At 47.1% G+C, this 26,408-nt stretch overlaps 1 non-coding gene across 1 annotated transcript; it reads right to left on the bottom strand.

Moving 5' to 3' along the window:
* Nucleotides 1–19,692: 19,692 nt before the first annotated feature.
* On the bottom strand, nt 19,693–19,765 carry trnar-ccu (transfer RNA arginine (anticodon CCU)). The gene has a single exon. It is a non-coding gene; the product is annotated as a tRNA-Arg (tRNA).
* Between the last annotated feature and the right edge of the window lie 6,643 nt (nt 19,766–26,408).

The following is a 26,408-nucleotide window of genomic DNA, read 5'->3' as shown; positions in this document are numbered from 1 at the left end:
CAAAGCTCGATGCATCACAAGGATTTTGGCAACTAAAACTGGATGAAGAGAGCACCAAATACTGTACCTTCAACACACCATTTGGCAGGTATTGTTTCCTCAGAATGACTTTCGGGGTAATATCTGCATCTGAAATCTTTCATAGAGCGATGGAACACATAATTGAAGGTCTGGAAGGAGTTCAGGTCTATGTTGATGATATCATCATCTGGGGCTCCACACTGAAAGAACACAATGAGAGACTGAATAAAGTGCTACAGAGCATGCGCCGGAATGGACTGAAGCTCAACAAAGCCAAGTGTCAGTTTGGCGTCCAGGAAGTCACTTTCCTAGGAGATAATCTATCTGGTAAAGGAATAGAGCCAGATATGGAAAAAGTAAACGCCATACTCAAAATGCCCCGACCCACTGACGAAAAAGGAGTGCTACGCATCATGGGGATGATAAACTTCATTGGAAAGTTCATTCCTAACTTGTCAGCCAAGACAGCCTGTCTGCGAGACCTGCTACGTAAAACAAATGAGTTCGCATGGACAGAAAGACATGAACAAGAGTGGATAAACCTCAAAACAGTGCTGACAACCACACCTGTACTCACCTTCTTTGACCCAACAAAAAGAATCAAAGTGTCAACGGATGCATCAAAAGATGGCCTAGGTGCGGTCTTGCTACAAGCAGAGGGTGAAGATTGGAAGCCTGTTGCCTATGCCTCCAGGTCTATGACTGATACTGAGTGTCGATACGCCCAGATTGAAAAGGAATGTCTAGGCTTGGTAGTTGGACTAGAAAAGTTTCATGGCTACATATATGGACTTCCCACCTTCACAGTTGAGACAGACCACAGCCCACTGGTTGCCATCATAAAAAAGAACCTGAATGAGATGTCTCCAAGGATTCAACGACTCATGATGAAGCTGCAAAGATATGACTTTGAACTGATCTACACACCAGGCAAATACATAGTGTTAGCAGATGCACTATCCCGAGCACCCACAATGAGTCATGTGAGCTGTACTGAAGAAGACGTGGATGTTCATGTGAGTATGGTCACTGCTGCGCTGCCCGTGTCAGACACGAAATCAAAGCAAATAGCAGAAGAAACAGTAAAAGATACAGTATTACAAACAGTAATAGAGAACATTCATCATGGTTGGCCAAAAGGTTCCTGTCCAAAATATTTTCACATAAGGTCAGAATTGAGTGTCGCAAGTGGACTATTACTAAAACAGAACAGAATAGTCATTCCACAGGCTCTACATCAAGACATGCTCAAAAGGATTCATGAGGGACACCTCGGAATTGAAAAATGCAAAAGGAGAGCAAGAGACACTGTTTATTGGCCTGGCATAAATAAGGACATTGAGAACATGATAGGCAAATGTGAGACATGTCAGAAACACAAAAACAAACAAGCAAAGGAACCAATGATAGTAGCTGACATACCAACAGCACCATGGCATAAGGTTGGTATGGACCTTTTTCATTTAAATGGTAAAGACTATCTAATAGTGATTGACTACTATTCTAACTATCCTGAGATGGCACTGCTCTCAAGCACCACAGCAAGCAGTGTCATAATGCATGTGAAATCCATCTTCGCCAGACATGGAATTCCCAGGATTGCCGTTAGCGACAATGGTCCGTGCTTCAACTGTAAGGAGTGGCAACAGTTTGCAGCACATTATGACTTTCAACACATCACATCCAATCCTTTGTATGCTCAGTCGAATGGTAAGGCAGAAAAAGGTGTTCAAGTTCTCAAGCAGCTACTGAAGAAAGCGACAGAAAGCAAGTCTGATCCTTATCTCACCCTGCTGAGCTACCGAGCCTCACCTTTAGACTCTGGTTCTTCACCTGCTGAACTCCTAATGGGTCGCAAGTTGCGTACCACGCTACCCTGCTGTGCAAAAGAAAAGCAGAGTAAGGAACTGAGACAGAGACTTCAACTGTTAAAGCTGAAACAGAAATCACACTCTGAAAAGTCATTCAAAACTCTGAAACCATTGACAAGGGATGATGTTGTCAGGATTGAGGATCCAGATGCATGGAACAGGAAAGCTACAGTTCTTGAGGAAGTAGGACCAAGGTCATACACTGTTAGAACTGAGGAAGGACAGATTCTCAGGAGGAACCGCCGTTCCCTCCTAAAAACACAAGAGACTATCGAAGAGCAAATCGATAACAATGCCACAACTGAATCTTGTCACTCACCACCAGAACAATCAAACACAAATACACATACAGGCTCTCATGAAAACACATCAGACTTACCTGTGCTGAGAAGATCCACACGTGAAGTAAAAAAGCCTGATAGACTTAATTTTTGAGTACAAAGAAAGCTACATTGAAAATGCATTGACTGTTGAAGATGTTTATGTTGTTATTGATTGATATTGATTGATACTGATTTTTTTAACCTCAAAGAAAGGGGGATGTAATGATCAGTGAACTGTCATTCTGGAATGGTACACTAGGTGGTGATGTATGTATATAAGAGTGGGCTACCCATGATGCACTAGGCTACCCACAAGGCAGCAGTCAAGATGGAGGCCTCTACAGATACTGTGCCTAGTCCACATGTGCTCAATAAAGTGTCTAGCAAAAGCTAGCTGTTCTTAATAAAAACGACTAGTTATTAATGAACATAACATATAGCACCTTTAACATAGTAAAATATCCCAAGGTGCTTCACAGGAGCCATTACCAAACAAAATTTGACACCGAGCCACATAAGGAGAGATTAGGTCAGGTGCCCTAAACCTTGGTCAAAGAGGTAGGTTTGGAGGAACATTTAAAGGAGGAGTGAGAAGTAGCGAGGTGGAGATGTTTAGGGAGATACCGTGCCCACTGTCCATTCCCCGACCCGGCCTGGTCTTTGCTTTCATCAGTGAGCCCTGGAACCTTGCTCAAATTTGATTCCCAATTCCTGGCCTTCTCTGCCATCAATACTACACTACTCCACTGGACTACTCAGATCTTCTATTCACTTGCTTAAGTTTGAAGGTAACTTTGTCTAGTTTACAGCCCATCCCCCATCGCTGCTGTCACCTGCTGTGTCTGTGACTGTCCCACTGGTTTATTTTGCGGCTGTCTGGGTTCCTGGTCAGAAATTCACTCTCCTGGGCTGATGTCCATTTCTGGATCTTATGGTGGACTCCAACTTCACCAGTGCTTTCTGCCACACAACACATCACATCCAATCCTTTGTATGCTCAGTCGAATGGTAAGGCAGAGAAAGGTGTTCAAGTTCTCAAGCAGCTACTGAAGAAAGCGACAGAAAGCAAGTCTGATCCTTATCTCGCCCTGCTGAGCTACCGAGCCTCATCTTTAGACTCTGGTTCTTCACCTGCTGAACTCCTAATGGGTCGCAAGTTGCGTACCACGCTACCCTGCTGTGCAAAAGAAAAGCAGAGTAAGGAACTGAGACAGAGACTTCAACTGTTAAAGCTGAAACAGAAATCACACTATGAAAAGTCATTCAAAACTCTGAAACCATTGACAAGGGATGATGTTGTCAGGATTGAGGATCCAGATGCATGGAACAGGAAAGCTACAGTTCTTGAGGAAGTAGGACCAAGGTCATACACTGTTAGAACTGAGGAAGACAGATTCTCAGGAGGAACCGCCGTTCCCTCCTAAAAACACAAGAGACTATCGAAGAGCAAATCGATGACAATGCCACAACTGAATCTTGTCACTCACCACCAGAACAATCAAACACAAATACACATACAGGCTCTCATGAAAACACATCAGACTTACCTGTGCTGAGAAGATCCACACGTAAAGTAAAAAAGCCTGATAGACTTAATCTTTGAGTACAAAGAAAACTACATTGAAAATGCATTGACTTTTGAAGATGTTTATGTTGTTATTGATTGATATTGATTGATACTGATTTTGTTTAACCTCAAAGAAAGGGGGATGTAATGATCAGTAACCTGTCATTCTGGAATGGTACACTAGGTGGTGCTGTATGTATATAAGAGTGGGCTACCCACGATGCACTAGGCTACCCACAAGGCAGCAGTCAAGATGGAGGCCTCTACAGATACTGTGCCGAGTCCACATGTGCTCAATAAAGTGTCTAGCAAAAGCTAGCTGTTCTTAATAAAAATGACTGGTTATTAATGCTTTCTGCCACACAGCATTTCTCCACATTTCCACAGAAATACCTCCAGCGTACCTCTCGGTTACTCCGCCCTCCCAAATCCCTTCAGAATGTCTATCAACTTGCGAACACTGCCCTGACCATCTACCAGTTTATTCTGGATGGCTGCATTGACATTCTGGGCCTTGACGGCCACATCATAGTTGTAGTGTATGTGCCTTTAAGAGCCCCAGGTGTGCTGTAATGCCGGTAATGGCCACTCGGGCTATATAAGCCTGTATATTGTGTATATCCGTTAGAACCCCCCCCCGGACTTTGCTTAGTAAACACCTGTGAACCAACTCCTGTCTTCAATGTCTCTATCAACACACGGACACTACAGTGGCGACGAAGTGGAAACGGACATCCCTGCAATTCGGCAGCACCTCAAGAACATCGATTCCTCGGGCGTCCAGAAGACTCAAGAAAGTGGTGGCAGGTACTGCGCTAATCCTTCCTGGGCGTCAGGCTGGGGCTCCAGCGGCTGGCTCTACAGATAAGACAGGCAGCGAAATCGGAGGCAAGCAATAACAGACTGGGAGGGAGCACTCGGGAGACGGCCGGCGCTGCAAGCAGGTCGGCGTTCAGGCCTGGAGAGAAAGTCCGGCGGGAACGAGTCTCCAACTGTGAATAAATTTTAAAAAAGAACGGAAACCGCGGGAAACAGCGTTGTCATCGGCAGCAGTGGCGGGAAAGCGCGGGAAGCGCCATATCTTTTCTGCAGAACAGAAAGAAAAGCGTGGGAAGCGCCATATCTTTTCTAAGATGCCTAAGTCTGGCAATATTGATGCTTTTGATAGCGAAATAGAGGATTGGACCACATATGTGGAAAGAGTAGAGGTATATTGCACTGCAAATGGAATAGAAGATGAAAGAAAAAGCTTCAGTACTGCTGAACCTAATGGGCGCAAAGGCATGCGGGCTGTTACGAAATTTAATCACTCCAGCCAAACCAAAGGACAAGAATTTTAAAGAAATTGTTGATACCCTGCAGGAGCACTTAAACCCAACACCGCTGCTGATAGCGGAACGATTCAAATTCTTCAAGAGAAATCAGCACAAGAATGAAAGTAACGCTGATTACCTCACCGAATTAAGAAAGCTATCAAAGTACTGCCATTTCGAGGCAGGACTAGCAGATTATCTTCGAGACAAATTTGTCTGCGGTCTCTTAAGTGAAGGAACACAAAAAAGGCTGCTTTGTGAAAAAGATTTAACACTGGACAAGGCTTTCAGTATGGCTGTATCATACGAAGCAGCAGCAAGAGGAGCTGCAGAGATACAACAAAAGACACAGGACTTCGGCACCCATGAAATGACACAGGGTTTCGAAAGATGTTATCGCTGCAGCAGATCCACCCATAACCAGAGGGACTGCTGGTTCAAGGACAAAGCATGCAGGCAATGCGGAAAGATTGGACACATTGCACAGGTATGCCGATCTGGACAAAATAAATCCACAGACAGAAAAAAAAAAATCAATAAAGAAAAGTACAGAAAGGTACAAATGATGACGGACAGTAGCTCCGAAGACCAGAAAAGCGATAGCGACTCCGAAAACAAGAGACTAAGCTGTCTCAAATTACATAATGTACTTGCCAAAGATGATTACCAAACCATTTGGGTTACCCTCACGATAGCAGGGTCCCAAGTTAAAATGGAACTAGATACAGGATCAGCTCTAACCATAATAAATCGACAGGATTACGAGAGGCTATTTCCGCATATACCTTTAAAAGACACATCCATTATCTTAAAAACATATACGGGGCAGAAAGTATACCCCAAAGGAAAAATAAGGGTGCCTGTTGTATACAACGGCAAAGAAATACAAAAGTTGTATTTATACATTCTACAAGATGGTGGTCCACCGTTGTTGGGACGTGAATGGATCAGAAAGATACGTTTAGACTGGCACTCTATTCAGGCACTGACGGTGACCAGTAAGGAAAAAAACGATGATGACATCATACCTGAACGATTAAAAGACATCTTGGCCAACGCCAAAGAAGTGTTTCAAGAGAAACTAGGAACCTTGAAAGGCATCACCGCCTCAATAAAAGTGGAAGATGCAGCAATTCCCAAGTTTTTTAAGGCAAGACCGGTGCCATACGCAATTCGTCCAGCAGTCGAGGCAGAGCTGGGGAATTTGGAAAAGGCAGGCGTATTATCCAAAATAGATTGGAGCGAGTGGGCAACACCCATCGTTCCAGTCATGAAGAAAGCATTGAATAATGATAAATCTGAAGAACAGAGAAAAATTCGCATCTGTGGAGACTTCAAGGTGACTGTAAACCCGGTCCTTCACACAGTACAGTATCCTCTTCTGAGGAGAGAAGATATTTTCACCTCACTATCCGGAGGGAAACGTTTCACCAAAATTGACTTGGCACAGGCATATCTACAGATGGAGGTTGAAGAGGCCTCTAAAAAATATCTCACGATAAATACACACAAAGGTCTATACCAGTACAATCGACTGGTTTTCGGTGTAGCATCCGCTCCAGCTATCTGGCAAAGAGCTATGGAGCAAGTCCTCCAAGGGATTCCGGGTACTCAATGCTACCTAGACGACATCCTTGTAACAGGAGAAAATGACAATGAGCACCTTGCCAATTTGGAGCAGGTGCTCACTAGGCTGAGAGAACGGGGCCTACGAGCAAATTGCCCCAAGTGCGAATTTTTCCAAAATCAAATATCATATTGTGGCCACATAATTAATAAGGAAGGGTTGCATAAGTCACCTGAAAAAAATTGAAGCGGTCATAAAAGCCCCAGCACCTGAAAATGTTTCACAATTAAGGTCGTTCCTGGGATTAATAAATTACTATCATAAATTTTTACTGAACTTATCAACTCTTCTACACCCTCTTAATGAACTGCTCCAAACAGGAGTGATTTGGAAATGGAACGAAGACTGTAAACGTGCCTTCCATAAATGCAAAGGCTTAATCACATCCGAAGAAGTTTTGGCTCATTACAACCCATCACTGCCAATCAGACTGGTGTGCGATGCATCCCCTTACGGCATAGGAGCAGTATTATCGCATAAATTCCCTGATGGCTCAGAACGGCCGATAGCTTTTGCGTCATGCTCATTAAACTCAGCTGAGCGTAACTATGCCCAAATCGACAGGGAGGCACTCAGCCTGATATGGGGAGTGAAGAAATTCAACCATTACTTACACGGACAAAAATTTACCTTGTTGACTGATCATCAACCCCTCATCTCCATATTCAACCCTAAAAAGGGTGTTCCCATTATGACAGCGCAAAGGCTGCAGAGGTGGTCCCTTTTTCTAGGGGCACACCAATACAACATAGAATACAAAGGATCAAAACAGCATGGGAATGCTGACGGTTTATCGCGCCTACCATTGCCAACGGTAGAAGAGGCACCTACAGTAGACCCAGTGGAGATGTTCCACTCTACCATAGTGGAATGTCTACCAGTAACAAATTCTGCCATTGAAAGGGAGACAAGAAATGACCCGACTCTCTCACGGGTCTACGATTTAACAGTGAAGGGATGGCCGGCACATGGCGAACCACTGTTGCCAGCATTCTCGCAAAGAAGAGAACAGCTGTCAGTGTGCCGAGGAACCTTGATGTGTGGATCCAGAGTGGTGATTCCACCCAAACTCCAGGATAAAGTGCTAAAGGAGCTTCACGAGGGGCATCTGGGTGGAGTGAAAATGAAGAACCTAGCCAGGGCGTTTGTATGGTGGCCAGGTATCGATGGAGACATCGAAGAAATGATCAAGAGCTGCCTAGGATGCCAGAAGGTCCAAAACGCTCCGCCACAAGCCCCACTACATCCATGGGCGTGGCCCTCATCTCCCTGGCAAAGGGTACACATCGACTTTGCTGGTCCATTTATGGACTCAATGTTCTTAATCGCGGTTGATGCACACTCCAAGTGGCCGGGGGTAATAAAGATGTCCTCCACCACCACGGAAAAAACCATCACAGTATTAAGGACCATATTTGCCAGGAATGGGCTGCCGGAACAGATCTGTTCTGATAATGGACCGCAATTTGTGTCCGAAGAATTCAGGAAGTTCTTAAAAAACAATGGGGTTAAGCACTACACGTCCGCCCCATACCATCCCGCCACCAATGGATTGGCTGAAAGGTTTGTCCAGACCTTCAAGAAGGGCATAAAGGCCATGGGTAATGAAGACATAAAACTTCAACACAAGGTGGATAACTTCTTATTCGCATACAGGAATGCAACACATATGGTTACCAACCAAACTCCTGCCATGATGTTCTTCGATAGAAACCTAAGATGCCGGCTGGATTTGGTCAAGCCCAACATCAGAAGGGACGTGGAGAACCGGCAGTTTCAAGGCATGAATGAAAGGCCAACTAGAACCTTCCAGATAGGTCAACAAGTTTTAGCCCGGGACGACCGTACCGAGAAATGGCAGCCTGGAACTATCTGCACACGACTAGGACCACTGATGTATACCGTGGACATCGGAGAAAGCATAATAAGGCGCCATGCTGACCAAATCATAGACTCATCCGAAAAGGGACAACCTACACCACAACTCTATACGTCTAACGATGAAGTAGAGATACCCATATCTACCTCCGATCCGGTGATACTGGAACCCGATGAACCCGACACTGGCATTCAAGCCGAATCAGCCTTGCCAAAAGAACCTACTACACCACCAGAAACTACTACACCACCGAGGCGTTATCCGGACCGAGTCACAAAGCCTCCTGAGAGACAGACTTATATTTGATTAACTGCAGCAATGTGTAGATTATTTTTCTTATAACATGTAATTAATAATTACTTAAAATATGATGTACTGGTTAACTAAAAGGGGAGGAATTGTAGTGTATGTGCCTTTAAGAGCCCCAGGTGTGCTGTAATGCCGGTAATGGCCACTCGGGCTATATAAGCCTGTATATCCGTCAGAACACCCCCCCAGACTTTGCTTAGTAAACACCTATGAACCAACTCCTGTCTTCAGTGTCTTCTATCAACACACGGACACTACAGTCGTGCCAATCTTAAAAATACATCACCCCAGATGGGACTTGAACCGATAAATTCCTGATTTAGAAGGCCAGTGCCTTATCCATTAGGCCACTGTGGTTGTACATAAAGCAATGAAAATCATGAGACTTAAGGGTCAGTTTGTGACCGCCAAATTATTATTTACAGGGCAAATTATTCTCACCGCAGACAGAAAATCTTTGATTAGGATTTAAAATGCACATTGTTGGGTGGCTAATGAATCGATTCACCCCATTCTTCCCATGTGGCCCGAATACTACGGTAGGTAACCAATCAAACCCAAACTGCACAGCCAGAGTAAAGTTTGTACAGGACACAATTTCAAACTTTGCAAATGACACAAAACTTGGAAGTGCAGTGAACAGTGAGGAGGATAGTGATCGACTTCAAGAGGACATAGACAGGCTGGTGGAATGGGCGGCCACGTGACAAATGAAATTTAACGCAGAAAACTGATACATTTTGGTAGAAGGATTGAAGAGAGGAAATATAAACTAAAGGGTACAATCCTAAAGGGGGTGCATGAACAGACAGAACTAGGGGTGTATGTTCACAAATCATTGAAGGTGGCAGGGCAGGTTGAGAAAGCAGTTAAAAAAGCTTACGGGATCCTGGGCTTCATGAATAGAGTTGTAGAGTCATCGAGTCATAACGGCACAGAGGGAGGCCATTCAGCCCATCCAGTCCGTGCCGGCTCTCTTTAGAGCAATCCAGTCAGTCCCATTCCTGGCTTTATTCCCATAGCCCTGCAAGTTTATTTCCCTCAAGTACCTATCCAGCCTCCCCTTGAAAACATTGAGTGTCTCCACTTCCGCCACTTCCGTCGGCAGCGAGTTCCAGGTCATCACCATTCACTGTGTAAAAAAGTTTTTCTCACATCCCCCCTGTATCTCTTGCCCAATTCCTTCAATCTGTGTCCCCTAGTCCTTGTGCCATCAACTAGTGGGAAGATCCTTTCCCCGTCTAGCCTATCCAAACCCGTCATAATCTTGTACACCTCTATCAAATCACCCCTCAACCTCCTTTGCTCTAACGAAAACAAATCCAGCTTCTCCAACCTGTCCTTATAGCTAAGATCCCCCATCCACGGAACCATTCTGGTAAATCTCCTCTGCACCCTCTCAAGGACCTTCACATCCTTCCTAAAGTGTGGTGACCAGAACTGGACGCAATACTCCAGTTGTGGTCCAACCAGCGCTTTATAAAGGTTCAGCATAACTTCTCTACTTTTGTACTCAAAACCTAAAGCCTCTATTTATGAAGCCCAAGATCCCATATGCTTTGTTAACCACTCTCTCAATATGTCCTGCCACCGAGGTATAGAGTAGAAAAGCGTGGAAATTATGATGAACCTTTATAAAACACTGGTTCGACCCCAACTGGAGTATTGTGTCCAATTCTGGTCAACGCACTTTAGGAAGGATGTGAAGGCCTTAGAGAGGCTGCAGAAAAGATTTACGAGAATTGTAAAGTCCGCGCCTCAATAATACACGGACTTCAGGAGAACAGTTTAACAGGTACTTTACTGAACAAGAGGCAGCTTGAAACTGAAACTACAGAAGCCTGCTAGGGCCTTTTATACAGGGGTGGCCACTGCCGGTACTGCAGTCTAAGACCAGTTATTCCCTTAAAGGTACATACACAACAATTCCTCCCCTTTTAGATAAACAGTACATAACATTCATTTAACAACTAAATAATAACTAATTACAATTACAATTACAATTTTCTCAGTAATATATACATCAACTGAAATAGTCATTTATAAGTTCAGTCTTTGAGGAGGCTTCCTGATCCGGACTGGATAGCGCCTTTCTCGAGTATCCTGTTCTGGTGGTGGAGTCAATTCTGGCTCATTGTCATTGGTTGGTTCGTCAGCTTCCAATACCCCTGCTTCTGAGGTAGACGCAATCTGTACTTCGGGCTCATTACCAGGTGCACATGCTTGTGGTACAGGTTTGGCTTGTTCCTGTGACTCTAGAATCTGGTCAGCATGGCGTCTCACAATGCTCTCTCCAACGTCCACTGTGTACATTAGTGGTCCCTGCTGTGTGCATATCGTGCCTGGCTGCCATTTTTCTGTTCGGTAGTCGCAGGCCAAGACTGGTTGCCCTATCTTGAAGCTCCTGGTTGGCTTCTCATTTATGTGCTGGAACTGCTTATCCTCAACATCTCGTCTTATGTTTGGTTTGAGCAAATCCAAGTGACATCTTAGTCTCCGGTTGAAAAACAGTACGGCTGGAGTTTGGTTGGTTACTGCATGTGTTGCATTCCGGTAAGCAAACAGGAAGTTATCCACCTTGTGTTGCAGTGGTATGTCGTCATTATACATTGCCTTTATGGCCTTTTTAAAGGTCTGAACAAACCTCTCAGCCAATCCATTTTTGGCTGGATGATATGGGGCAGATGTGTAATGTTTCACCCTATTATTCTTCAGGAACCTCCGGAAATCCTCAGACACAAACTGTGGGCCATTGTCGGAACAGATCTGTTCTGGCAACCCATTCCTGGCGAAGATGGTTCTTAGGACTGCAATAGATTTCTCCATGGTGGTGGAGGACATTTTAATGACCTCTGGCCATTTCGAATGGGCGTCCACAGCAATTAGAAACATTGAGTCCATAAATGGACCAGCGAAATCAATGTGTACCCATTGCCATGGAGATGAGGGCCACTCCCATGGATGTAGCGGGGCCTGTGGTGGAGCGTTTTGGACCTTCTGGCATCCTGTGCATCTCTTGGTCATATCCTCAATTTCTTTATCGATTCCCGGCCACCACACAAACGCCCTGGCTAGGCTCTTCATTTTTACCCCTCCCAGATGACCCTCGTGAAGCTCATTGAGTACTCTATCTCTCAACTTGGGTGGAATTACCACTCGGGATCCACACATCAAGGTTCTCCGGCACACTGACAGCTGTTCCCACCTTGGCGAGAATGCTGGCAACAGTGAGTCGCCATATGCTGGCCATCCCTTCACCGTCAAATCATAGACCCGAGAGAGTGTCGGGTCATTTCGGGTTTCCTTCTCAATACTTGCATTTGTAACAGGCAAACATTCGACTATGGTCGCATGGAATATCTCCACAGGGTCCACTGCAGGTGCTTCTTCCGCCGTAGGCAATGGTAGGCGCGACAGCCCATCAGCGTTTCCATGTTGTTTCGTACCTTTGTACTCTATGTCATACTGATATGCCCCTAGAAAAAGTGACCATCTTTGCAGCCGTTGCGCCGTCATCACCGGAACGCCCTTCTTTGGGTTAAAAATTGAGACCAGGGGTTGATGATCAGTCAGTGGGGTGAATTTCTGCCCGTGCAGATAGTGATTGAACTTCTTCACCCCCCACACCAGGCTGAGGGCCTCCCTGTCAATCTGGGCGTAGTTACGCTCGGCTGAGGTTAGCGAGCGCGATGCAAAGGCTATTGGCCTCTCTGAACCATCACGGAATTTGTGTGACAGCACCGCTCCAATGCCGTAAGGTGACGCATCACATGCCAACCGAATCGGGAGTGTTGGGTTGTAGTGGGCCAATACTTCTTTTGAAGTGATTTGGCATTTACATTCCTGAAAGGCACGCTTACACTCATCACTCCATTTCCATGTTACACCAGTTTGAAGGAGGGCGTTCAGTGGGTGCAGAATTGTAGATAAATTCGGCAAGAACTTATGGTAGTAGTTCACCAACCCGAGGAACGACCGCAGTTGCGACACATTTTCTGGTGCTGGAGCCTTGACTACAGCCTCAATCTTGTCCGGCGACTTATGCAACCCTTCCTCATCAATCGTGTGGCCACAATACGAGATTTGTCTCCTGAAGGACTCGCATTTGGGGCGGTTGGCTCGTAGCCCATATTCCTGCAATCTCGTGAGCACCTGTTCCAGGTTGGCAAGGTGTTCATTGTCATTTTCGCCCGTAACCAGGATGTCGTCCAAATAACACTGGGTCCCCGGGATCCCTTGCAGGACTTGTTCCATTGCCCTCTGCCACATAGCCGGGGCCGATGCTACCCCAAATACCAGTCGATTGTACTGGTAAAGGCCTTTGTGAGTGTTTATCATGAGGTATTTCCTAGATGCTTCTTCCACCTCCATTTGTAGATACGCTTGAGCCAGGTCAATCTTTGTAAAACGTTTCCCTCCAGATAGCGAGGCGAAAATATCTTCTATCCGCGGAAGCGGATACTGTACTGTGTGCAGGACTGGGTTCACAGTCACCTTGAAGTCCCCACGGATGCGAACCTTCCTTGGCTCCCCAGGCGTGCTGCTCAATGCTTTCTTCATTACAGGAACAATGGGTGTGGCCCACTCGCTCCAGTCCACCTTAGACAGCACCCCCGAACGCTCCAGACTCTCCAGTTCAGCTTCCACAGCTGGGCGTATCGCGTATGGCACCGGTCTGGCCTTGAAAAATTTTGGGGTTGCGTTATCCTCAATCTTTATGGTTGCCTTTACTCCTTCTAGAGTCCCAAGTCCTTGTTGGAACACCTCTTCCGCGTCAGATAGAATTTGTGACAGACGTCCAGGTGCGACGTCATCATCTTTTTTGTCAGTCACAGTTAGTGCCAGAATGGAATGCCAATCCAATTGTAGTCTTCGGATCCATTCACGTCCCAATAATGGTGGTCCTCCATCTCGTAGTATATACATGTATAGTTTCTGTGTTTCCTTTCCGTTATATTCAACTGGCACCCTTATTTTTCCTCTGGGGTAGACCTTTTGCCCCGTGTATGTCTTCAATACAATGGGCGTGTCCTTTAAGGGTATGTGTGAAAATAGCCGCTCATAGTCTCGTCGATTCATGACAGTTAGGGCTGATCCTGTGTCCAATTCCATCTTCACTGGGGACCCTGCTATCATGAGGGTGACCCAAATGGTTCGGTGATCTTCTTTTGCGATCACGTTGTGTAACTTTAAACAACTTAGTTGCCTGCTCCCGGAGTCCTTATCACTCTCCTCGTCTTCTGAACTATTATCTGTCAGTTTCTTTACTTTCCTGTACTGTTCCTTAGTAGTTCTTGTCGTGTTGGTTTTCTTTCCCGACCTGCAGACTGTTGCTATATGTCCCATTTTCCCGCATTGCCTGCATATTTTGTCTTTAAACCAGCAGTCCTTCTGCTCATGGGTTGTTCTGCCGCAGCGATAGCACTTTTCGGCTCCATACGCCATTTCGTTAGCGCTGTATTCTTGTGGTTTCTGTTGTATTTCCGCAGCTCCCCGTGCTGCTGCTTCGTAGGATACTGCCACGCTGAAAGCCTGTTCTAGCGTCAGGTCCTTTTTTGAAAGTAGTCGTTTCTGGGTTCCTTCACTCTGGAGCCCGCAGACAAACTTATCCCGTAAGGTGTCTGCCAGTCTTGCTCCGAACTGGCACTGCTTCGATAACTTGCGTAGTTCCGTAAGATAGTCAGCATTGCTCTCATCTTTGTGCTGGTTTCTTTTATGAAACTTGAATCTTTCTGCTATCAGCAGTGGTGTAGGGCTTAGGTGTTCCTGTAAGATATGAACAATCTCCTCAAAACTTTTCTCCATTGGTTTAGCTGGGGTAATTAAATTCCGCAATAGGCCGTACGTACTCGCACCCATCAGATTTAATAATACCGACGCCCTCTTTCCATCAGCCACCTCATTTGCCTTGCAGTACACTTCAATTCTTTCCACATACGTGGTCCAGTCTTCTACCTCGTTGTCGAAAGCAGTGATACTGCCACTTTTCGGCATCTTGGGCGATTTAAAATGGCACCTCCCGTGCTTTTGCTTCTTCCCCAATGGAATACAATGGCGCCTCCCGTGCTTTTGTTTCTTCCCCAACGGGATAAAATGGCGCCTCCCGTGCTTTTGCTTCTTCCCCTTATTGCCACGCTGCTCCTAGCATTCTACGGGGTAATGGCGGCGACCCGCAGCTTCGGCGCATCTCGCTTTCCTTCCCCCCCGTTTAGTTTCTCTCCGCTGTCCTGTTCTCGAGCGCCGACCGCGCCCTGTGCGCTCCACCCTCTCTCTCTTGTTTTCTTTTCCCGGCGACGCTGCGTGGCCCGATTTGTAGAGCCGCTCAATCGAGCTTGAGCCCGCCGCAGTCCGGAAGGGTCAGGGCGCTACCTGCTACCAGCACGATTCGCTGGAACCACAGTCTCTCCCGCAATTCTCCAAACACCGATGGATTCTTTGGGCGGTTGCCCTCGGTCGACGCCTGTTGCTCAGACTATGACCTTCCAGGACCTTCCTTTCAGGCGAGATCCCCATGAGATGATGCCACACTGCAGGTGAGTTCGAACTTACTCGTCGCCACTGTAAAGTCCGCGCCTCAATAATACACGGACTTCGGGAGAACAGTTTAACAGGTACTTTATTGAACAAGAGGCAGCTTGAAACTGAAACTACAGAATCCTGCTCGGGCCTTTCATACAGGGGTGGTCACTGCCGGTACTGCAGTCTAAGACCAGTTATTCCCTTAAAGGTACATACACAACAAGAATGATTCCAGGGATGAGGGACTTTAGTTATGTCGATAGACTGGAGAAGCTGGGGTTGTTCTCCATAGAGCAGAGAGGATTGAGAGAAGATTTGATAGAGGTGTTCAAAATCATGAGGGGTCTGGACAGAGTAGATAGAGAGAAACTGTTCATATTGGCAGAAGGGTCGAGAACCAGTGGACATAGGTTTAAGGTGATTGGCGGAACAACCAAAGGCAACGTTTGGAATAACTATTTCACTCAGCGAGTGGTTAGGATCTGGAATGCACTGCCTGGAAGACTGGTGGAGACAGATTCAATCACAGCTTTCAAAGGGGAATTGGATAAGTACCTGCAGGAAAAACATTTGCAGGGCTACGGGGAAGGGGCAGGAACAGTGGGATTAGCTGAAGTGGTATTGCAGAGAGCCGGCATGGGCTCGACGGGCCGAATGGCCTCCTTCTGTGCTGTAACCATTCCATTATAAGCCTTTGGTCACCTGTCCTAGTATCTCCTTATGTGGCTCGGTGTCAAATTCTCTTTGATAATCACTCCTGTGAACCCCTTGGGACGTTTTACTACTTTACAGACGCTATATAAATGCAAGTTGTTGCTGTAGATGGCTCTGGCAGGGCACGTGAGCAGCGGCAGATATGATGGGTGAAAATAGCTTCCCTCTGTGCTTAACTTTCCAGGATTTGGGAAATGTGAGGAATTTCAGAGCGGTCAATTGTCCTCAGGTGGGGTGCTGTTCGTATTCTGCCCCAGTGGCCTAATGGATAAGGCACTGGCCTCCGAAGCCAGGGGTTGTGTGTTTGAGTCTCATCTGGGGTGATGTGTTTTTAATGATTGACACTATGGCGGATTAGACGGGGCAAGTGGTGGAAAGTACAGCCAGGCGGGGAGGCTGCATTAATCGTAACTTGTGAGCCAAGTTTCCGTCAAGGCCGTGATGTCAATGCAACCATCCGCAATAAGCTCAAGGGTGGTAAGGGCCTTATGGACAAGTGTATTGACAATTCGAGGAAGTGGGAGCAGGGATTTGGGAGGGCCGAGTGACCAAGAGGTTTGCTAGAGGTATTTCTGTGGAAATTTCCAGGGCTGACTGATGTAAACAAAGAGGTGGATGGTCAGTGGGCCCAGGTAACTTTAAACTTGTGGCTTGGGCTAGAATGCAACCACACAGGATCATACCTATCAGCCAAGTTCCCAGACTCCTCCATCACCATCTCTGGGTATGTCCCGTCCCACAAGCAGGACAGACCCAGCAGAGGTGGCGGCCCAGTGGTACACAGACAGGAGGGAGTGGCCCTGGGAGTCCTCAACGCTGACTCCTGACCCCATGAACTCTCATACCATCAGGTGGACTTCAATGTCCATCGCCATAAGAACATAAGAAGTAGGAGCAGGAGTTGGCCATACAGCCCTTCGAGCCTGCTCCGCCATTCAATAAGATCATGACTGATCTTCGACCTCAACTCCACTTTCCCGCCCGAACCGATATCCCTTGTTCCCCCTAGAGTCCAAATATCTATCGATCTCAGCCTTGAATATACTCCACGACTCAGCATCCACAGCCCTTTGGGGTGGAGAATTCCAAACATTCACAACACTCTGAGTAAAGAAATTCCTCCTCATCTCAGTCTTAAATGCACGACCCCTTATCCTGAGATTGTGACCCCTGGTTCTCGACTCTCCAGCCAGGGGAAACAACCTCTCAGCATCTACCCTGTCAATCCCACTCAGAATCTTATATGTTTCCATGAGATCATCTCTCATTCTTCTAAACTCCAGAGAGTATAGGCCCATTCTACACAACCTCTCATCATAGGACAGCCCTCTCATCCCAGGAATCAATCTAGTGAACCTTCGTTGCACCGCCTCTAAGGCATGTATGTCCTTTCTCAGATAAGGAGACCAGAACTGTGCGCAGTACTCCAGGTGTGGTCTCACCAAAGCCCTGTACAATTGTAGTAAGACTTCCTTACTCTTGTGCTCCAACACCCTTGCAATAAAGGCCAACATGCCATTTGCCTTCCTAATTGCTTGCTGTACCTGCATGCTAACTCTCTGTGTTTCCTGTACGAGGACACCTAAATCTCTCTGAACACCAACATTTAATAGTTTCTCACCATTTAAAAAATATTCTGCTTTTCTATTCTTCCTAACAAAGTGAATAACCTCACCTTTCCTCACATTATTCTCTATCTCCCACCTTATTGCCCACTCACTTAACCTGTCTAGATCCCTTTGCAGGCTCTTTGTGTCCTCCTCACAGCTTACTTTTCCACCTAGCTTTGTATCGTCAGCAAATCTGGATACATTGTCCTCGGTCCCTTCATCTAAGTCATTAATATAGATTGTAAATAGCTGAGGCCCAAGCACCCCACTAGTTACAGCCTGCCAACCGGAAAATGACCCGTTTATCCCTACCTGCTGTTTTCTGTCTGTTAGCCACTCCTCTATCCATGCTAATATATTACCCCAACCCCAGGATACCTTATCTTGCGTAGCGTTGTGGTTGTTGAAGGTCAATCACCTCAGCCCCAGGACATCGCTGCAGGAGTTCCTCAGGGCAGCGGCTCACCACCACCTTCTCAAGGGCAATTAGGGATGGGCAATAAATGCTGGCCTTGCCAACGACGCCCACATCCCAGGAACAAATAAAAATAAAACCTTTTACGTGGCACCTTATTGAATGCCTTTTGGAAATTCAAATATACGACATCCACTGGTTCCCATTTATCTACCCTGCTGGTTACATCCTCCAAATACTCCAATAAATTTGTTAAACACAATTTCCTTTCACAAAAACCTAATCATATGATTTTCTGAGTGCATTGTCACCATTTCCTTAATAATGGTTTCCAACATTTTCCCAATGACTGATGTCAGGCTAACTGGCCTGTCTTCTCTCTCCCTCCTTATTGTGGATGATTGCATTGACCTTACGGCCTTGATGGAATCTTGGCTACAGGTGATAATACAATCCTCCTTAATGCAGCCTCCCCGCCTGGCAGCACCTTCCACCACTTGCCCCGCCTAAACCACCGCTGTGTCAATCATTAAAAACACAACACCCCAGATGAGACTCGAACCCACAATCCCTGGCTTAGAAGGCCAGTGCCTTATCCATTAGGCCATTGAGGCTGAATACACAATGTAACCCGCCTGAGGGCAATTGACCGCTCCGAAATTTGACATCTGCCTCACATTTTCAGAGTCTTTGAAAGTTCAGCAGAGATGGGAGCTATTTTCACCCATCATATCTGTCACTGCTCGCGCCATATCAGAGCCACCTACAACAACAACTTGTATTTATATAGCGCCGTTAACATAGTTAAATATCCGAAGGTGCTTCACAGGAGCCATTATCAAACAAAATTTGACACCGAGCCACATAAGGAGATATTAGGACAGGTGCCCTAAACCTTGGTCAAAGAGGTACGTTTGGAGGAACATTTAAAGGAGGAGAGGTAGCGAGGCGGAGATGTTTAGGGAGATACCGTGCCCACTGTCCATTCCCCGACCCGGCCTGCTCTTTGTTTTCATCAGTGAGCCTTGGAGCTTTGCTCAAATTTGATTCCCAATTCCTGTCCTTCTCTGCCATCAATGCTACACTGCTCCACTGGAATGCACTGTAAGACTCAGCTGCTGTGACTCTGATCTTCTATTCAGTTGCTGCAGTTTGAAGGTAACTTTGTCCAGTTTACAGCCCATCCCCCATCACTGCTGTTGCCTGCTGAGTCTGTGACTGTCCCACTGGTTTATTTTGCTGCTGTCTGGGTCTTGACCAGAAATTCCCACTCCTGGGCCGACGTCCATTTCTCCACCGTTTCCAGATCTTATGGCGGCCTCCAACCTCACCACCGCTTTCTGCCCCACGGCAATTCTACAGCATTTCCACGGAAATACCTCCAGCTCTCCCAAATCCACTCCCGTTAGAATGCCCATCAACTTCTGAACACGGCCCTGACCATCTTCGAGTTTATTCTGGATGGTTGCATTGACATTCTGGGCCTTGACGGCAATACCGTAGTGCCAATCTTTAAAAATACATCATCCCAGATGGGATTCGAACCCACAATCCCTGGCTTAGGAGGCCAGTGCCTTATCCATTAGGCCACTGGGGCTGTATAGAAAGTGATGAAAATCATGAGTCTTAAGGGTCAGTTTGTGACCGCCAAATCATTATTTACAGGGCAAATTATTCTCACCGCAGACTGAAAATCTTTGATTAGGATTTAAAATGCACATTGTTGGGTGGCTAATGAATCGATTCACCCCATTCTCCCCATGTGGCCCGAATACTACGGTAGGTAATCAATCAAACCCAAACTGCACAGCCAGAGTAAAGTTTGTACGGGACACAATTTCAAACTTTGCAGATGACACAAAACTTGGAAGTGCAGTGAACAGTGAGGAGGATAGTGATCGACTTCAAGAGTGTAGTAATCAATAACATGTCATTCTGTGGTGGACACTAGGTGGAGCAGTAGAGCTGTATATAGCTGTATGTATAAGACTACACTACCCAGCTATATATTATATTAAGACTACATTACCCATGAGGCTAGGCTACCCACAAGGCAGCAGGCAAGATGGAAGCCTCTACAAGATGCTGTACAAGCCCACATGTGCTCAATAAAAGTAGCTGGCAAAAGCTAGCTGTGTTCATAATAAGAATGTCTATTTATTAATGAACATAAGAAAGAGGACACAGACAGGCTGTTGGAATGGGCGGACACGTGGCAGATGAAATTTAACGCAGAAAAGAGTGAACTGATACATTTTGTTCGAAGGAATAAGGAGAGGAAATATAAACTAAAAGGGTACAATCCGAAAGGGGGTGCATGAACAGAGAGACCTGGGGGTATATGTGCACAAATCATTGAAGGTGGCAGGGCAGGTTGAGAAAGCAGTTAAAAAAGCTTACGGGATCCTGGGCTTCACGAATAGAGTTGTAGAGTCATCGAGTCATAACGGCAGAGATGGAGGCCATTCGGCCCATCAAGTCAATGCCAGCTCTCTTTCGAGCAATCCAGTCAGTCCCATTCCTCCGCTCTATTCCCATAGCCCTGCAAGTTTATTTCCCTCAAGTACCTATAGCACCGTTAACATAGTAAAATGTCCCAAGGTGCTTCACAGGAGCGATTATCAAACAGAATTTGACACCGAGCCACATAAGGAGATATTAGGACAGGAGCCCTAAACCTTGGTCAAAGAGGTAGGTTTTAAGGAACATTTAAAGGAGGAGAGAGGCAGCGAGGCGGAGATGTTTAGGGAGATACCGTGCCCACTGCCCATTCCCCGACCCTGCCCGCTCTTTGTTTTCATCAGTGAGCTCTGGAACTTTGCTCAAATTTGATTCACAATTCATGGCCTTCTCCGCCATCAATACTCCACTGGAATACACTGTAAGACTCAGCTGCTGTGACTCTGATCTCCTATTCAGTTGCTGCAGTTTGAGAGTAACTTTGTCCAGTTTACAGCCCATCCCCCATCGTTGCTGTGTCTGTGACTGTCCCACTGGTTTATTTTGCTGCTGTCTGGGTCCTGACCATAAATTCACTCTCCTGGGCCGACGTCCATTTCTCCACCGTTTCTGGGTCTTATGGTGGCCTCCAACTTCACCATCGCTTTCTGCCCCACAGCAAATCTCCACATTTCCACAGTAATAGCTCCAGCGTATCTCTGGGTTACTCTGCCCTCCCAAATCCTCACTCACTTTAGAACGCCCATCAACTTGTAAACGAGGCCCTTACCATCTACAAACTTATTCTGGACGATTGCACTGATATTATGACATTGACCGAAACTTGGCTGAAAGGTGCCGATAAAATCCCCCCCGGCTGCACCTTTCGCCCCTGGCAATCTTTAAAAACACATCACCCCAGATGGGATTCAAACACACAATCCCTGATTTAGGAAGCCAGTGCCTTATCCATTAGGCCACTGGGGCTGCAATTAACTTGCTGAAAATCGTGAGACTTAAGGGCCATTTTGTGACGTCCAAATCATTATTTAGAATCATAGAAATTTACAGCAAGGAAGGAGGCCGTTCGGCCCATCGTGTCCGCGCCGGCCAACAAAGAGCTATCCAGCCTAATCCTGCTTTCCAGCTCTTGGTCCGTAGCCCTGTAGGTTACGGCACTTCAAGTGTACATCCAAGTACTTTTTAAATGTGACGAGGGTTTCTGCCTCTACCACCCTTTCACACAGTGAGTTCCAGACCCCACCACCCTCTGGGTGAAGAAATTTCCCCTCAATTCTCCTCTAATCCCCTCTACCAATTACTTTAAATCTATGACCCCTGGTTATTGACCTCTCTGCTAAGGGAAATAGATCCTTCCTATCCACTCTATCTGGGCCCCTCATAATTTTATACACCTCAATTAAATCTCCCCTCAGCCTCCTCTGTTCCAAAGGAAACAACCCCAGCCGATCCAATCTTTCCTCACAGCTAAAATTCTCCAGTCGTGGCATTTACATTTACCTGGCAAACTATTCCCAACGCAGACAGAAAATCTTTGATTAGGATTTAAAATGCACATTGTTGGGTGGGGACTGAATCGATTCACCCCATTCTCCCCATGTGGCCCGAACAGCACAGTAGATAATCAATCAAACCCAAACTGTGCACAGCCAGAGTAAAGTTTGAGGTAAGGTACAAAGAACAAATGGATCAATGCTAATTTGTGTATCAGCACAAATAAATATTCATTTCAGGGAATGACAGTGTCAGGACCTCCGGATTTAGACCGGGATCACGTTCCTCCCCCATCCCCACTGTGCTCTCCATGCTCTTTACACCCCTACGAGTTCCTGACCTTCTCTCCCCCCGTTAGATCCTCTCCCCTTCCGATCTCCCTCTCTCCCCCCTCCAATCTCCTCACTCCCCCCTCCGATCTCCTCCCCACTTCTCCCTCCGATCTCCTCTCTCTCCCCCACCAGTCTCCTCTCCCTGACTCCCCCTGCTCTCTCTCCCTTTCCACTCTATCCCCATCCAATCTCCTCTCTCTCTCTCCTCCCTTCTCTCTCTCTCTTCTCCTCTTTCTCTCCGATCTCGTCTCTCTCTCCTCCCTTCTCTCTCTCTCTTCTCCTCTCTCTCTCCGATCTCCTCTCTCTCCAGTCTCCTCTCTCTCACTCCCTCTCCTCTCTCCCCTCTCTTTCCCCATCCGATCTACTATCTCTCTCCTCCCTTCTCTCTCTCTCTACTCCAATCTCCTCTCTCTCTTCCCTCTTCGATCCTCTCTCACTTCGCCCCTCCACCCCCTCTCTCTCTCTGATTTCTCTCTCTCTCTCCAATCTCCACTCTCTCCTCCCCCTCCTCTCTCTCTCCCCCTCCTCTCTTTCCTCATCCGAACTCCTCCCTCTCTCTTCTCCCTTCTCTCTCTCTCTTCTCCAATCTCTTCTCTCTCTTCCCCCTTCGAACCTCTCTCACTTCGCCTCTCCATCCCACCTCTCTTCCCCCCTGTCGATTCTCTCTCTCCCCTTTCGAACCTCGCTCTTCCCCGCCCCCCTCTTCCCCAGCCACCAGCGGCTCCCCTGAGTGATCTTCTCCGCACGGAGCCGAGGAACGCCGGGCCCACAGTGCAGGCCACAACCGTTGGGTGCTGCACAGGTGAGGCTCCAGGATACAGCGCGCCTGCGCAGATGTGGATCGGGCGCGCCTGCACAGCTCCGGTATACTGCGCATGCGCGCAGAAGACCGCAAAGGTGTTCGTGCAAATAATTACAGCGGGTAATGTGGAGAATTGTTGTGGGGCAGAAAGCACTGGTGAAGTTGGAGGCCACCATAAGATCCGGAAACGGTGGAGAAATGGATGTCGGCCCAGGAGAGGGAATTACTGGTTAGGACCCAGACAGCAGCAAAATAAACCAGTGGGGTTTAATAAACTGCAAGGACCCGCAAATCCATTGGCAGTATAGGCGCACCAACGTCAGTGTTCTTGCTCAGGCCAACATCCCCAGCATCGAAGCTCTGACCACGCTCGATCAGCCTTGATGGACGGGCCACATTGTCCGCATGCCCGATACGAGACTTCCAAAACAAATGCTCTACTCGGAGCTCCGGCACGACAAGAGAGCCCCAGGTGGGCAGAGGAAGCGCTTCAAGGACACCCGTAAAGCCTCCTTGAATAAGTGTAACATCCCCACCGACACCTGGGAATCCCTGGCCCAAGACCGCACAAAGTGGAGGAGAAGCATCCGGGAAGGCGCCGAACACCACGAGTCTCGTCGCCGGGAGCAAGCGGAAGTGAAGCGCAGGCAGCACAAGGAGCGCACGTCAACCCAAGCACCCCACCCACCCGCCCCTTCAACCACTGTCTGCCCCACCTGTGACAGAGTGTGTAGGTCCCGCATTGGACTCATCAGTCACCTGAGAACTCATTTTTAATGTGGAAGCAAGTCATCCTCGGTTTCGAGGGACTGCCTAAGAAGAAGGAAACCAGTGGGACAGTCACAGACTCAGCAGGTAACAGCAGCGATGGGGGATGGGCTGTAAACTGGACAAAGTTACCCTCAAACTGCAGCAACTGAATAGAAGGTCAGAATCACAGCAGCTGAGTCTTACAGTGTATTCCAGTGGAGTCCAGTGGAGTAGTGTAGTATTGATGGCAGAGAAGGCCAGGAATTGGGAAGTCAAATTTGAGCAACGTTCCAGGGCTCACTGATGAAAACAAAGAGCGGGGAGTGTCGGGGAATGGGCAGTGGGCACGGTATCTCCCTAAACATCTCCGCCTCGCTGCCTCTCTCTCCTCCTTTAAATGTTCCTTAAAACCTACCTCTTTGACCAAGGTTTAGGGCACCTGTCCTAATATCTGCTTATCCGAGTACCCGAGAGGTATGCTGGAGGTATTTCTGTGGAAATTTCCAGGGCTGAATGATGTAAACAAAGAGGTGGATGGTCAGTGGGCCCAGGTAACTTTAAACTTGTACCTTGGGCTAGAATGCAACCACACAGGATCATACCTATCAGCCAAGGTCCCAGACTCCTCCATCACCATCCCTGGGTATGTCCCGTCCCACAAGCAGGACAGACCCACCAGAGGTGGCGGCCCAGTGGTACACAGACGGGAGGGAGTGGCCCTGGGAGTCCTCAACGCTGACTCCGGACCCCATGAACTCTCATACCATCAGGTGGACTTCAATGTCCATCGCCATAAGAACATAAGAAGTAGGAGCAGGAGTCGACCATACAGCCCTTCGAGCCTGCTCCGCCATTCAATAAGATCATGACTGATCTTCGACCTCAACTCCACTTTCCCGCCCGACCCCATATCCCTTGTTCCCCCTAGAGTCCAAATATCTATCTATCTCAGCCTTGAATATACTCCACGACTCAGCATCCACAGCCCTTTGGGGTGGAGAATTCCAAAGATTCACAACCCTCGTGAGTGAAGAAATTCCTCCTCATCTCAGGCTTAAATGACCAACCACTTATCCTGAGACTATGCCCCCTGGTTCTAGACTCTCCAGCCAGGGGAAACAACCTCTCAGCATCTACTCAGTCAATCCCCCTCAGAATCTTGTATGTTTCAATGAGATCACCTCTCATTATTCTAAACTCCAGAGAGTATCGGCCCATTCTACACAATCTCTCATCATAGGACAGCCCTCTCATTCCAGGAATCAATCTAGTGAACCTTCGTTGCACCGCCTCTAAGGCATGTATCTCCTTTCTCAGATAAGGAGACAAAAACTGTGCGCAGTACTCCAGGTGTGGTCTCACCAAAGCCCTGTACAATTGTAGTAAGACTTCCTTACTCTTGTGCTCCAACACCCTTGCAATAAAGGCCAACATGCCATTTGCCTTCCTAATTGCTTGCTGTACCTGCATGCTAACTCTCTGTGTTTCCTGTACGAGGACACCTAAATCTCTCTGAACACCAACATTTAATAGTTTCTCACCATTTAAAAAATATTCTGTTTTTCTATTCTTCCTAACAAAGTGAATAACCTCACCTTTCCTCACATTATTCTTTATTTGCCACCTTATTGCCCACTCACTTAATCTGTCTAGATCCCTTTGCAGGCTCTTTGTGTCCTCCTCACAGCTTACTTTTCCACCTAGCTTTGTATCGTCAGCAAATCTGGATAGATTGTCCTCGGCCCCTTCATCTAAGTCATTAATATAGATTGTGAATAGCTGAGGCCCAAGCACCCCACTAGTTACAGCCTGCCAACCGGAAAATGACCCGTTTTCCTTATTCTCGGTTTTCTATCTGTTAGCCACTCCTCAATCCATGCTAATATATTACCCCAACCCCAGAACACCTTATCTTGCATAGCGTTGTGGTTGTCGGAGGTCAATCACCTCAGCCCCAGGACATTGCTGCAGGAGTTCCTCAGGGCAGTGTCCCAGGCCCAACCATCTGCAGCTGCTTCATCAATGACCTTCCCTCCACCATAAGGTCAGAAGTGGGGATGTTCGCTGATGATTGCACAGTGTTCAGTTCCATTCGCAACTCCTCAGATAATGAGGCAGTCCATGCCCGCATACAGCAAGACCTGGGTGACAGTCAGGCTTGGGCTGATAAGCGGCAAGTAACATTGGCACCACACACAGTACCAGGCAATGACTATCATAGCATCATAGAATGGTTACAGCACGAAAGAAGGCCATTCGGCCCGTCGAGCCCGTGCCGGCTCTCAGCTGGTCCCACTCCCCTGCCCTTTCCCTGTAACCCTGGAATTTTTTTCCTTCAGATACTTATCCAGCTCCCTTTTGAAAGATAAGATTGAGTCTGCCTCCACCACCCTTTCAGGCAG

The sequence above is a fragment of the Somniosus microcephalus genome, chromosome 28 (genome assembly GCF_052327205.1).
Source record: "Somniosus microcephalus isolate GS21.2 chromosome 28, FLI_Smic_1.0, whole genome shotgun sequence".
In the NCBI taxonomy this organism is placed as follows: domain Eukaryota; kingdom Metazoa; phylum Chordata; class Chondrichthyes; order Squaliformes; family Somniosidae; genus Somniosus; species Somniosus microcephalus.
Note: the sequence above shows the minus strand (reverse complement) of the source record. Positions and strands in the feature narration are given on the sequence as shown.